Here is a 9,206-nt window from a genome sequence, read left to right on the forward strand (position 1 = left end):
TCTTATACATCGCAACACAAGCATTGAAGGATGCAGGAACAAGAGAGAAAAAAACCAAACCTACAGCACCTGGTATTTCCAGGTGGTCTCCTATCTAAGTACTAACCAGGCCCGGCCCTGCTTAGCTTGCAAGATCAGACATAATTGGGCTTGCTCAGGGTGGTGTTGCTGTAGGTATTGCTTGCCTACTGACCTACATCTCTTATACATCGCAACACAAGCATTGAAGGATGCAGGAACAAGAGAGAAAAAAAAAGGAAAAAAAAAACCTACAGCACCTGGTATTCCCAGGTGGTCTCCCATCCAAGTACTAACCAGGACCGGCCTTGTTTAGCTCCCAAGATCAGACAAGTTGGGCTTGTTCAGGGTGGTATGGCTGTAGCTATTGTTTGCGTTCTGACCTACATCTCTTATACATCTCAACACCGGAATTGAAGAAAGCAGGAACAAGAGAGAAAAATAAACTAAAAAAAAAAAACCTAGAGCACCTGGTATCCCCAGCTTGTTTCCCATCCAAGTACTAACCAGGCGTGGCCCTGCTTAGCTTTAAAGATCAGACGTGATTGGGCTTGTTCAGGGTGGTGTTGCTGTAGGTATTGCTTGGCTAATGATCTACATCTCTTATACATCTCAGCACCAGCATTGAAGGAAGCAGGAACAAGAGAGAAAAAAAATAAAAAAAACAAAACCTACAGCACCTGGTATTCCCTGGTGGTCTCCCATTCAAGTACTAACCAGGCCCAGCACTGCTTAGCTTTCAAGATCACACAAGATTGGGCTTGTTCAGGGTGGTGTGGCTGTAGGTAGTGCTTGCCTACTAACCTACATCTCTTATACATATCTACACCAGCATTGAATGAAGCAGGAACAAGAGAGAAAAAAAAAGGAAAAAAAAACCTACAGCACCTGGTGTTTCAAGGTAGTCTCCCCGCCAAGTACTAACCAGGCCCGGCCCTGCTTAGCTTCCAAGATCAGACAAGATTAGGCATGTTCAGGGTGGTGTGGTTGTAGGTATTGCTTGCTTACTGACCTACATCTCTTATAAATCGCAACACCAGCATTGAAGGAAGCAGGAACAAGAGAGAAAAAAAAAGGTAAAAAAAAAACCTACAGCACCTGGTGTTTCAAGGTGGTCTCCCCGCCAAGTACTAACCAGGCCCAGCCCTGCTTAGCTTCCAAGATCAGACAAGATTGGGCTTGTTCAGTGTGGTGTGGCTGTAGATATTGCTTGCCTACTGACCTACATCTTTTATACCTCTCAACACCAGCATTGAAGGAAGCAGAAACATAAGAGAAAAAAAAACCCTACAACACCTGGTATTCCCATGTGGTCTCCCATCCAAGTACTAGCCAGGCCTGGTGCTGCTTAGCTTCCAAGATCAGACGAGACTGGGCTTGTTCAGGGTTGTGTGGCTGTAGGTAATGCTTGCCTACTGACCTACATCTCTTATACATCTCAACATCAGCATTGAAGGAAGCAGGAACAAGAGAGAAAAAAAACCTACAGCAGCTGGTATTCCATCCAAGTACTAACCAGACCCGCCCCTGCTTATCTTCCAAGATTAGATGAGATTGGGCTTGTTCAGGGTGGTGTCGCTGTAAGCATTTCTTGCATACTGACCTACATCTCTTATACATCTCAACACCATTATTGAAGGAAGCAAGAACAAGAGAGAAAAAAACCAAACCTACAGGAGGTCTCCCATCCAAGTTCTAACCAGGCCTGGCCCTGCTTAGATTCCAAGATCAGATGAGATTGGGCTTGTTCAGGGTGTTGTGGCTGTAGGTATTGTTTGTCTACTGACGTACATCTCTTATACATATCAACACCAGCATTGAAGGAAGCAGGAACAAGAGAGAAAAAAAAACGAAAAAAAAAAAAACCAACAGCAGCTGGTTTTCCCAGGTGGTCTCCCATCCAAGTACTAACCACGCCTGGCGCTACTTAGCTTCCAAGATCAGACAAGATTGGGCATGATCAGAGTGGTGTGGTTGTAGGTATTGCTTGCCTTCTGACCTACATCTCTTATACATCTCAACACCAGCATTGAAGGAAGCAGGAACAAGAGAGAAAAAAAACCGAAAAAAAAAAACCTACATCACCTGGTATCCCAGGTGGTTTCCCATCCAAGTACTACCCAGGCCTGGCCCTGCTTAGCTTCCAAGATCAGATGAGATTGGGCTTGTTCAGGGTAGTGTGGCTGTACGTATTGCTTGCCTTCTGACCTACATCTCTTATACATCTCAACACCAGCATTGAAGGAAGCAGGAACAAAAGAGAAAAAAAACTGAAAAAAAAAAACCCCTAAAGCACCTGGTATTCCCATGTGGTCTCCCATCCAATTACTAACCAGGCCTGGCCCTGCTTAGCTTCCAGGATCAGATGAAACTGGGCTTGTTCAGGGTTGTGTGGCTTGTCTACTGACCTACATCTCTTATACATCTCAACACCAGCATTGAAGGAAGCAAGAACAAGAGAGAAAAAAACCAAACCTACAGCACCTGGTATTTCCAGGTGGTCTCCTATCTAAGTACTAACCAGGCCCGGCCCTGCTTAGCTTGCAAGATCAGACATAATTGGGCTTGCTCAGGGTGGTGTTGCTGTAGGTATTGCTTGCCTACTGACCTACATCTCTTATACATCGCAACACAAGCATTGAAGGATGCAGGAACAAGAGAGAAAAAAAAAGGAAAAAAAAAACCTACAGCACCTGGTATTCCCAGGTGGTCTCCCATCCAAGTACTAACCAGGACCGGCCTTGTTTAGCTCCCAAGATCAGACAAGTTGGGCTTGTTCAGGGTGGTATGGCTGTAGCTATTGTTTGCGTTCTTTCCTACATCTCTTATACATCTCAACACCGGAATTGAAGAAAGCAGGAACAAGAGAGAAAAATAAACTAAAAATAAAAACCTAGAGCACCTGGTATCCCCAGCTTGTTTCCCATCCAAGTACTAACCAGGCGTGGCCCTGCTTAGCTTTAAAGATCAGACGTGATTGGGCTTGTTCAGGGTGGTGTTGCTGTAGGTATTGCTTGGCTAATGATCTACATCTCTTATACATCTCAGCACCAGCATTGAAGGAAGCAGGAACAAGAGAGAAAAAAAATAAAAAAAACAAAACCTACAGCACCTGGTATTCCCTGGTGGTCTCCCATTCAAGTACTAACCAGGCCCAGCACTGCTTAGCTTTCAAGATCACACAAGATTGGGCTTGTTCAGGGTGGTGTGGCTGTAGGTAGTGCTTGCCTACTAACCTACATCTCTTATACATATCTACACCAGCATTGAATGAAGCAGGAACAAGAGAGAAAAAAAAAGGAAAAAAAAACCTACAGCACCTGGTGTTTCAAGGTGGTCTCCCCGCCAAGTACTAACCAGGCCCGGCCCTGCTTAGCTTCCAAGATCAGACAAGATTAGGCATGTTCAGGGTGGTGTGGTTGTAGGTATTGCTTGCTTACTGACCTACATCTCTTATAAATCGCAACACCAGCATTGAAGGAAGCAGGAACAAGAGAGAAAAAAAAAGGTAAAAAAAAAACCTACAGCACCTGGTGTTTCAAGGTGGTCTCCCCGCCAAGTACTAACCAGGCCCGGCCCTGCTTAGCTTCCAAGATCAGACAAGATTGGGCTTGTTCAGTGTGGTGTGGCTGTAGATATTGCTTGCCTACTGACCTACATCTTTTATACCTCTCAACACCAGCATTGAAGGAAGCAGAAACATAAGAGAAAAAAAAACCCTACAACACCTGGTATTCCCATGTGGTCTCCCATCCAAGTACTAGCCAGGCCTGGTGCTGCTTAGCTTCCAAGATCAGACGAGACTGGGCTTGTTCAGGGTTGTGTGGCTGTAGGTAATGCTTGCCTACTGACCTACATCTCTTATACATCTCAACATCAGCATTGAAGGAAGCAGGAACAAGAGAGAAAAAAAACCTACAGCAGCTGGTATTCCATCCAAGTACTAACCAGACCCGCCCCTGCTTATCTTCCAAGATTAGATGAGATTGGGCTTGTTCAGGGTGGTGTCGCTGTAAGTATTTCTTGCATACTGACCTACATCTCTTATACATCTCAACACCATTATTGAAGGAAGCAAGAACAAGAGAGAAAAAAACCAAACCTACAGGAGGTCTCCCATCCAAGTTCTAACCAGGCCTGGCCCTGCTTAGATTCCAAGATCAGATGAGATTGGGCTTGTTCAGGGTGTTGTGGCTGTAGGTATTGTTTGTCTACTGACGTACATCTCTTATATATATCAACACCAGCATTGAAGGAAGCAGGAACAAGAGAGAAAAAAAAAACGAAAAAAAAAAAAACCAACAGCAGCTGGTTTTCCCAGGTGGTCTCCCATCCAAGTACTAACTACGCCTGGCGCTACTTAGCTTCCAAGATCAGACAAGATTGGGCATGATCAGAGTGGTGTGGTTGTAGGTATTGCTTGCATTCTGACCTACATCTCTTATACATCTCAACACCAGCATTGAAGGAAGCAGGAACAAGAGAGAAAAAAAACCGAAAAAAAAAACCTACATCACCTGGTATCCCAGGTGGTTTCCCATCCAAGTACTACCCAGGCCTGGCCCTGCTTAGCTTCCAAGATCAGATGAGATTGGGCTTGTTCAGGGTAGTGTGGCTGTACGTATTGCTTGCCTTCTGACCTACATCTCTTATACATCTCAACACCAGCATTGAAGGAAGCAGGAACAAAAGAGAAAAAAAACTGAAAAAAAAAAACCCCTAAAGCACCTGGTATTCCCATGTGGTCTCCCATCCAATTACTAACCAGGCCTGGCCCTGCTTAGCTTCCAGAATCAGATGAAACTGGGCTTGTTCAGGGTTGTGTGGCTTGTCTACTGACCTACATCTCTTATACATCTCAACATCAGCATTGAAGGAAGCAGGAACAAGAGAGAAAAAAAAAAACCTACAGCAGCTGGTATTCCCAGGTGGTCTCCCATTCAAGTACTAACCAGGCCTGGCCCTGCTTAGCTTTAAAGATAAGACAAGATTGGGCTTGTTCAGGGTGGTGTAGCTGTAGGTATTTTTTGTATACTGACCTTCATCTCTTATACATCTCAACACCAGCATTGAAGGTAGCAAGAACAAGAGAGAAAAAAAACAAACCTACAGCACCTGATATTCCCAGGTGGTCTCACATCCAAGTACTAACCAGGCCCGGCCCTGCTGAGCTTCCAAGATCAGACGTGATTGGGCTTGTTCAGGGTGGTGTTGCTGTAGGTATTGCTTGCCTAGTGATCTACATCTCTTATACATCTCAACACCAGCATTGAAGGAAGCAGGAACAAGAGAGAAAAAAAAACGAGAAAAAAAAAGGCTACAGCACCTGGTATCCCAAGGTTGTTCCCCATCCAATTACTAACCAGGCCCAGCCCTGCTTAGCTTCCAAGATCAGACAAGATTGGGCTTGCTCAGGGTGGTGCAGCTGTAGGTATTGCTTGCTTACTGACCTACATCTCTTATACATCGCAAACCAGCATTAAAGGAAGCAGGAACAAGAGAGAATAAAAAACGAAAAAAAAAACTTACAGCACCTGGTATTCCCAGGTGGTCTCCCATCCAAGTACTAAATAGGCCCGGCACTGTTTAGTTTCCAAGATAAGACGAGATTGGGCTTGTTGAGGTCGGTGTGGCTGTAGGAATTTCTTGCCTACTGACCTACATCTCTTATACATCTCTACACCAGCATTAACGTAAGCAGGAATAAGAGAGAAAAAAAAACTCTACAGCACCTGGTATTCCCAGGTGGTCTCCCACTCAACTACTAACCAGGCCCGGCACTGCTTAGCTTCCAAGATCAGACGAGATTGGGTTTGTTCAGTGTGAAGTGGCTGTAGGTATCGCTTACCCACTGACCTACATCTCTTATACATCTTAACACCAGCATTGAAGGAAGCAGGAACAAGAGAGAAAAAAACAAAAAAAAACAACCTACAGCACCTGGTATTCCCAGGTGGTCTCCCATCCAAGTACTAACCAGGATCGGCCCTGCTTAGCTTCCAAGATCACACAAGATTGGGCTTGTTCAGGGTGGTGTGGCTGTAGGTAGTACTTGTCTATTGACCTACATCTCTTATACATCTCAACACCAGCATTGAAGGAAGCAAGAACAAGAGAGAAAAAAACAAAAAAAAAAAAACCCTACAACACCTGGTATTCCCAGGTGGTCTCCCATCCAAGTACTAACCATGGCCAGCACTGCTCAGCTTCCAAGATCAGATGAGATTGGGCTTGCTCAGGCAGGTGTGGCTAGAAGCAAGAACAAGAGAGAAAAAAAACAAACCTACAGCACCTGGTATTTCCAGGTGGTCTCCTATCCAAGTACTAACCAGGCCCGGCCCTGCTTAGCTTCCAAGATAAGTCGTGATTGGGCTTGTTCTGCGTGGTGTTGCTGTAGGTATTGCTTGTTTACTGACCTACATCTCTTATACATCTCAACACCAGCATTGAAGGAAGCAAGAACAAGAGAGAAAAAAAATAAACCTACAGCACCTGGTATCCCAGGTGGTCTCCCATCCAAGTAATAACCAGGCCTGGCCCTGCTTAGCTTCCAAGATCAGACGAGATTGGGCTTGTTCAGGGTAGTGTGGCTGTACGTATTGCTTGCCTTCTGACCTACATCTCTTATACATCTCAACACCAGCATTGAAGGAAGCAGGAACAAGAGAGAAAAAAAACCAAAAAAAAAAACCTAAAGCACCTGGTATCCCAGGTGGTCTCCCATCTAAGTACTAACCAGGCCTGGCCCTGCTTAGCTTCCAAGATTAGACGAGATTGGGCTTGTTCAGGGTAGTGTGGCTGTATGTATTGCTTGCCTACTGACCTACATCTTTTATACCTCTCAACACCAGCATTGAAGGAAGCAGGAACAAAAGAGAAAAAAAACTGAAAAAAAAAAACCCCTAAAGCACCTGGTATTCCCATGTGGTCTCCCATCCAAGTACTAACCAGGCCTGGCCCTGCTTAGCTTCCAGGATCAGATGAAACTGGGCTTGTTCAGTGTTGTGTGGCTGTGGGTAATGCTTGTCTACTGACCTACATCTCTTATACATCTCAACATCAGCATTGAAGGACGCAGGAACAAGAGAGAAAAAAAAAAACCTACAGCAGCTGATATTCCCAGGTGGTCTCCCATTCAAGTACTAACCAGGCCCGGCCCTGCTCAGCTTTAAAGATAAGACAAGATTGGGCTTGTTCAGGGTGGTGTAGCTGTAGGTATTTTTTGCATACTGACCTTCATCTCTTATACATCTCAACACCAGCATTGAAGGAAGCAAGAACAAGAGAGAAAAAAAAAAACCTACAGCACCTGATATTCCCAGGTGGTCTCACATCCAAGTATTAACCAGGCCCGGCCCTGCTGAGCTTCCAAGATCAGACGTGATTGGGCTTGTTCAGGGTGGTGTTGCTGTAGGTATTGCTTGCCTAATGATCTACATCTCTTATACATCTCAACACCAGCATTAAAGGAAGCAGGAACAAGAGAGAAAAAAAAAGGAAAAAAAAAAACTTACAGCTCCTGGTATTTCCAGGTGGTCTCCCATCCAAGTACTAACCAGGTCAGGCCCTGCTTAGCTTCCAAGATCAGACGAGATTAAGCTTGTTCAGGGTAGTGTGGCTGTATGTATTGTTTGCCTACTGACCTACATCTCTTATACATCTCAACACCAGCATTGAAGGAAGCAGGAACAAGAGAGAAAAAAAAAACGAGAAAAAAAAAGGCTACAGCACCTGGTATCCCAAGGTTGTTTCCCATCCAATTACTAACCAGGCCTGGCCCTGCTTAGCTTCCAAGATCAGACAAGATTGGGTTTGCTCAGGGTGGTGCAGCTGTAGGTATTGCTTGCTTACTGACATACATCTCTTATACATCGCAACACCAGCATTAAAGGAAGCAGGAACAAGAGAGAATAAAAAACGAAAAAAAAAACTTACAGCACCTGGTATTCCCAGGTGGTCTCCCATGCAAGTACTAAATAGGCCCGGCACTGTTTAGTTTCCAAGATAAGACGAGATTGGGCTTGTTGAGGTCGGTGTGGCTGTAGGAATTTCTTGCCTACTGACCTACATCTCTTATACATCTCTACACCAGCATTAACGTAAGCAGGAATAAGAGAGAAAAAAAAACTCTACAGCACCTGGTATTCCCAGGTGGTCTCCCATTCAACTACTAACCAGGCCCGGCACTGCTTAGCTTCCAAGATCAGACGAGATTGGGTTTGTTCAGTGTGAAGTGGCTGTAGGTATTGCTTACCCACTGACCTACATCTCTTATACATCTTAACACCAGCATTGAAGGAAGCAGGAACAAGAGAGAAAAAAACAAAAAAAAACAACCTACAGCACCTGGTATTCCCAGGTGGTCTCCCATCCAAGTACTAACCAGGCCTGGCCCTGCTTAGCTTCCAAGATCACACAAGATTGGGCTTGTTCAGGGTGGTGTGGCTGTAGGTAGTACTTGTCTATTGACCTACATCTCTTATACATCTCAACACCAGCATTGAAGGAAGCAAGAACAAGAGAGAAAAAAACAAAAAAAAAAAAACCCTACAGCACCTGGTATTCCCAGGTGGTCTCCCATCCAAGTACTAACCATGGCCAGCACTGCTCAGCTTCCAAGATCAGATGAGATTGGGCTTGCTCAGTCAGGTGTGGCTGTAGGTATTGCTTGTTTACTGACCTACATCTCTTATACATCTCAACACCAGCATTGAAGGAAGCAAGAACAAGAGAGAAAAAAAACAAACCTACAGCACCTGGTATTTCCAGGTGGTCTCTTATCCAAGTACTAACCAGGCCCGGCGCTGCTTAGCTTCCAAGATAAGTCGTGATTGGGCTTGTTCAGCATGGTGTTGCTGTAGGTATTTTTTGCCTACTGATCTACATCTCTTATACTTCTCAACACCAGCATTGAAGGAAGCAGGAACAAGAGAGAAAAAAAACCGAAAAAAAAATACCTACAACAGCTGGTATTCCCAGGTGGTCTCCCATCCAAGTACTAACCAGGCCTGGCCCTGCTTAGCTTCCAAGATCAGACAATATGGGGCATGTTCAGGGTGGTGTTGTTGTAGGTATTGCTTGCTTACTGACCTACATCTCTTATACATCTCAACACAAGCATTGAAGGAAGCAGGAACTAGTGAGAAAAAAAACGAGAAAAAAAAAACCTACAGCACCTGGTATTCCCA

The 9,206-nt window shown here is 44.8% G+C and overlaps 29 pseudogenes; all 29 read right to left on the reverse strand.

Annotated features, from left to right (window-relative positions):
• Positions 1–57: 57 nt before the first annotated feature.
• Positions 58–176, reverse strand: LOC142095581 (5S ribosomal RNA; annotated as a pseudogene).
• A 90-nt stretch (positions 177–266) lies between these two features.
• Positions 267–384, reverse strand: LOC142095587 (5S ribosomal RNA; annotated as a pseudogene).
• A 302-nt stretch (positions 385–686) lies between these two features.
• On the reverse strand, positions 687–805 carry LOC142095829 (5S ribosomal RNA; annotated as a pseudogene).
• An 89-nt stretch (positions 806–894) lies between these two features.
• LOC142095564 (5S ribosomal RNA) lies at positions 895–1,013 on the reverse strand (annotated as a pseudogene).
• A 91-nt stretch (positions 1,014–1,104) lies between these two features.
• Positions 1,105–1,223, reverse strand: LOC142095550 (5S ribosomal RNA; annotated as a pseudogene).
• A 79-nt stretch (positions 1,224–1,302) lies between these two features.
• LOC142095562 (5S ribosomal RNA) lies at positions 1,303–1,421 on the reverse strand (annotated as a pseudogene).
• A 460-nt stretch (positions 1,422–1,881) lies between these two features.
• LOC142095604 (5S ribosomal RNA) lies at positions 1,882–2,000 on the reverse strand (annotated as a pseudogene).
• Positions 2,001–2,091: 91 nt separating this feature from the next.
• On the reverse strand, positions 2,092–2,209 carry LOC142095739 (5S ribosomal RNA; annotated as a pseudogene).
• A 281-nt stretch (positions 2,210–2,490) lies between these two features.
• On the reverse strand, positions 2,491–2,609 carry LOC142095583 (5S ribosomal RNA; annotated as a pseudogene).
• A 90-nt stretch (positions 2,610–2,699) lies between these two features.
• LOC142095588 (5S ribosomal RNA) lies at positions 2,700–2,817 on the reverse strand (annotated as a pseudogene).
• A 301-nt stretch (positions 2,818–3,118) lies between these two features.
• Positions 3,119–3,237, reverse strand: LOC142095840 (5S ribosomal RNA; annotated as a pseudogene).
• An 89-nt stretch (positions 3,238–3,326) lies between these two features.
• Positions 3,327–3,445, reverse strand: LOC142095546 (5S ribosomal RNA; annotated as a pseudogene).
• Positions 3,446–3,536: 91 nt separating this feature from the next.
• On the reverse strand, positions 3,537–3,655 carry LOC142095558 (5S ribosomal RNA; annotated as a pseudogene).
• Positions 3,656–3,734: 79 nt separating this feature from the next.
• On the reverse strand, positions 3,735–3,853 carry LOC142095563 (5S ribosomal RNA; annotated as a pseudogene).
• Positions 3,854–4,523: 670 nt separating this feature from the next.
• Positions 4,524–4,641, reverse strand: LOC142095750 (5S ribosomal RNA; annotated as a pseudogene).
• Positions 4,642–5,121: 480 nt separating this feature from the next.
• On the reverse strand, positions 5,122–5,240 carry LOC142095693 (5S ribosomal RNA; annotated as a pseudogene).
• A 498-nt stretch (positions 5,241–5,738) lies between these two features.
• LOC142095772 (5S ribosomal RNA) lies at positions 5,739–5,857 on the reverse strand (annotated as a pseudogene).
• Positions 5,858–5,946: 89 nt separating this feature from the next.
• Positions 5,947–6,065, reverse strand: LOC142095625 (5S ribosomal RNA; annotated as a pseudogene).
• A 233-nt stretch (positions 6,066–6,298) lies between these two features.
• LOC142095600 (5S ribosomal RNA) lies at positions 6,299–6,417 on the reverse strand (annotated as a pseudogene).
• Positions 6,418–6,498: 81 nt separating this feature from the next.
• Positions 6,499–6,616, reverse strand: LOC142095794 (5S ribosomal RNA; annotated as a pseudogene).
• A 90-nt stretch (positions 6,617–6,706) lies between these two features.
• LOC142095560 (5S ribosomal RNA) lies at positions 6,707–6,824 on the reverse strand (annotated as a pseudogene).
• Positions 6,825–6,917: 93 nt separating this feature from the next.
• On the reverse strand, positions 6,918–7,036 carry LOC142095579 (5S ribosomal RNA; annotated as a pseudogene).
• Positions 7,037–7,315: 279 nt separating this feature from the next.
• On the reverse strand, positions 7,316–7,434 carry LOC142095957 (5S ribosomal RNA; annotated as a pseudogene).
• Positions 7,435–7,525: 91 nt separating this feature from the next.
• On the reverse strand, positions 7,526–7,644 carry LOC142095979 (5S ribosomal RNA; annotated as a pseudogene).
• Positions 7,645–8,144: 500 nt separating this feature from the next.
• LOC142095658 (5S ribosomal RNA) lies at positions 8,145–8,263 on the reverse strand (annotated as a pseudogene).
• Positions 8,264–8,352: 89 nt separating this feature from the next.
• On the reverse strand, positions 8,353–8,471 carry LOC142095594 (5S ribosomal RNA; annotated as a pseudogene).
• A 91-nt stretch (positions 8,472–8,562) lies between these two features.
• LOC142095561 (5S ribosomal RNA) lies at positions 8,563–8,681 on the reverse strand (annotated as a pseudogene).
• An 81-nt stretch (positions 8,682–8,762) lies between these two features.
• On the reverse strand, positions 8,763–8,881 carry LOC142095601 (5S ribosomal RNA; annotated as a pseudogene).
• Positions 8,882–8,972: 91 nt separating this feature from the next.
• Positions 8,973–9,091, reverse strand: LOC142095590 (5S ribosomal RNA; annotated as a pseudogene).
• Positions 9,092–9,206: the final 115 nt, after the last annotated feature.

This window comes from Mixophyes fleayi, chromosome 6 (assembly GCF_038048845.1).
Source record: "Mixophyes fleayi isolate aMixFle1 chromosome 6, aMixFle1.hap1, whole genome shotgun sequence".
In the NCBI taxonomy this organism is placed as follows: Eukaryota; Metazoa; Chordata; class Amphibia; order Anura; family Limnodynastidae; genus Mixophyes; species Mixophyes fleayi.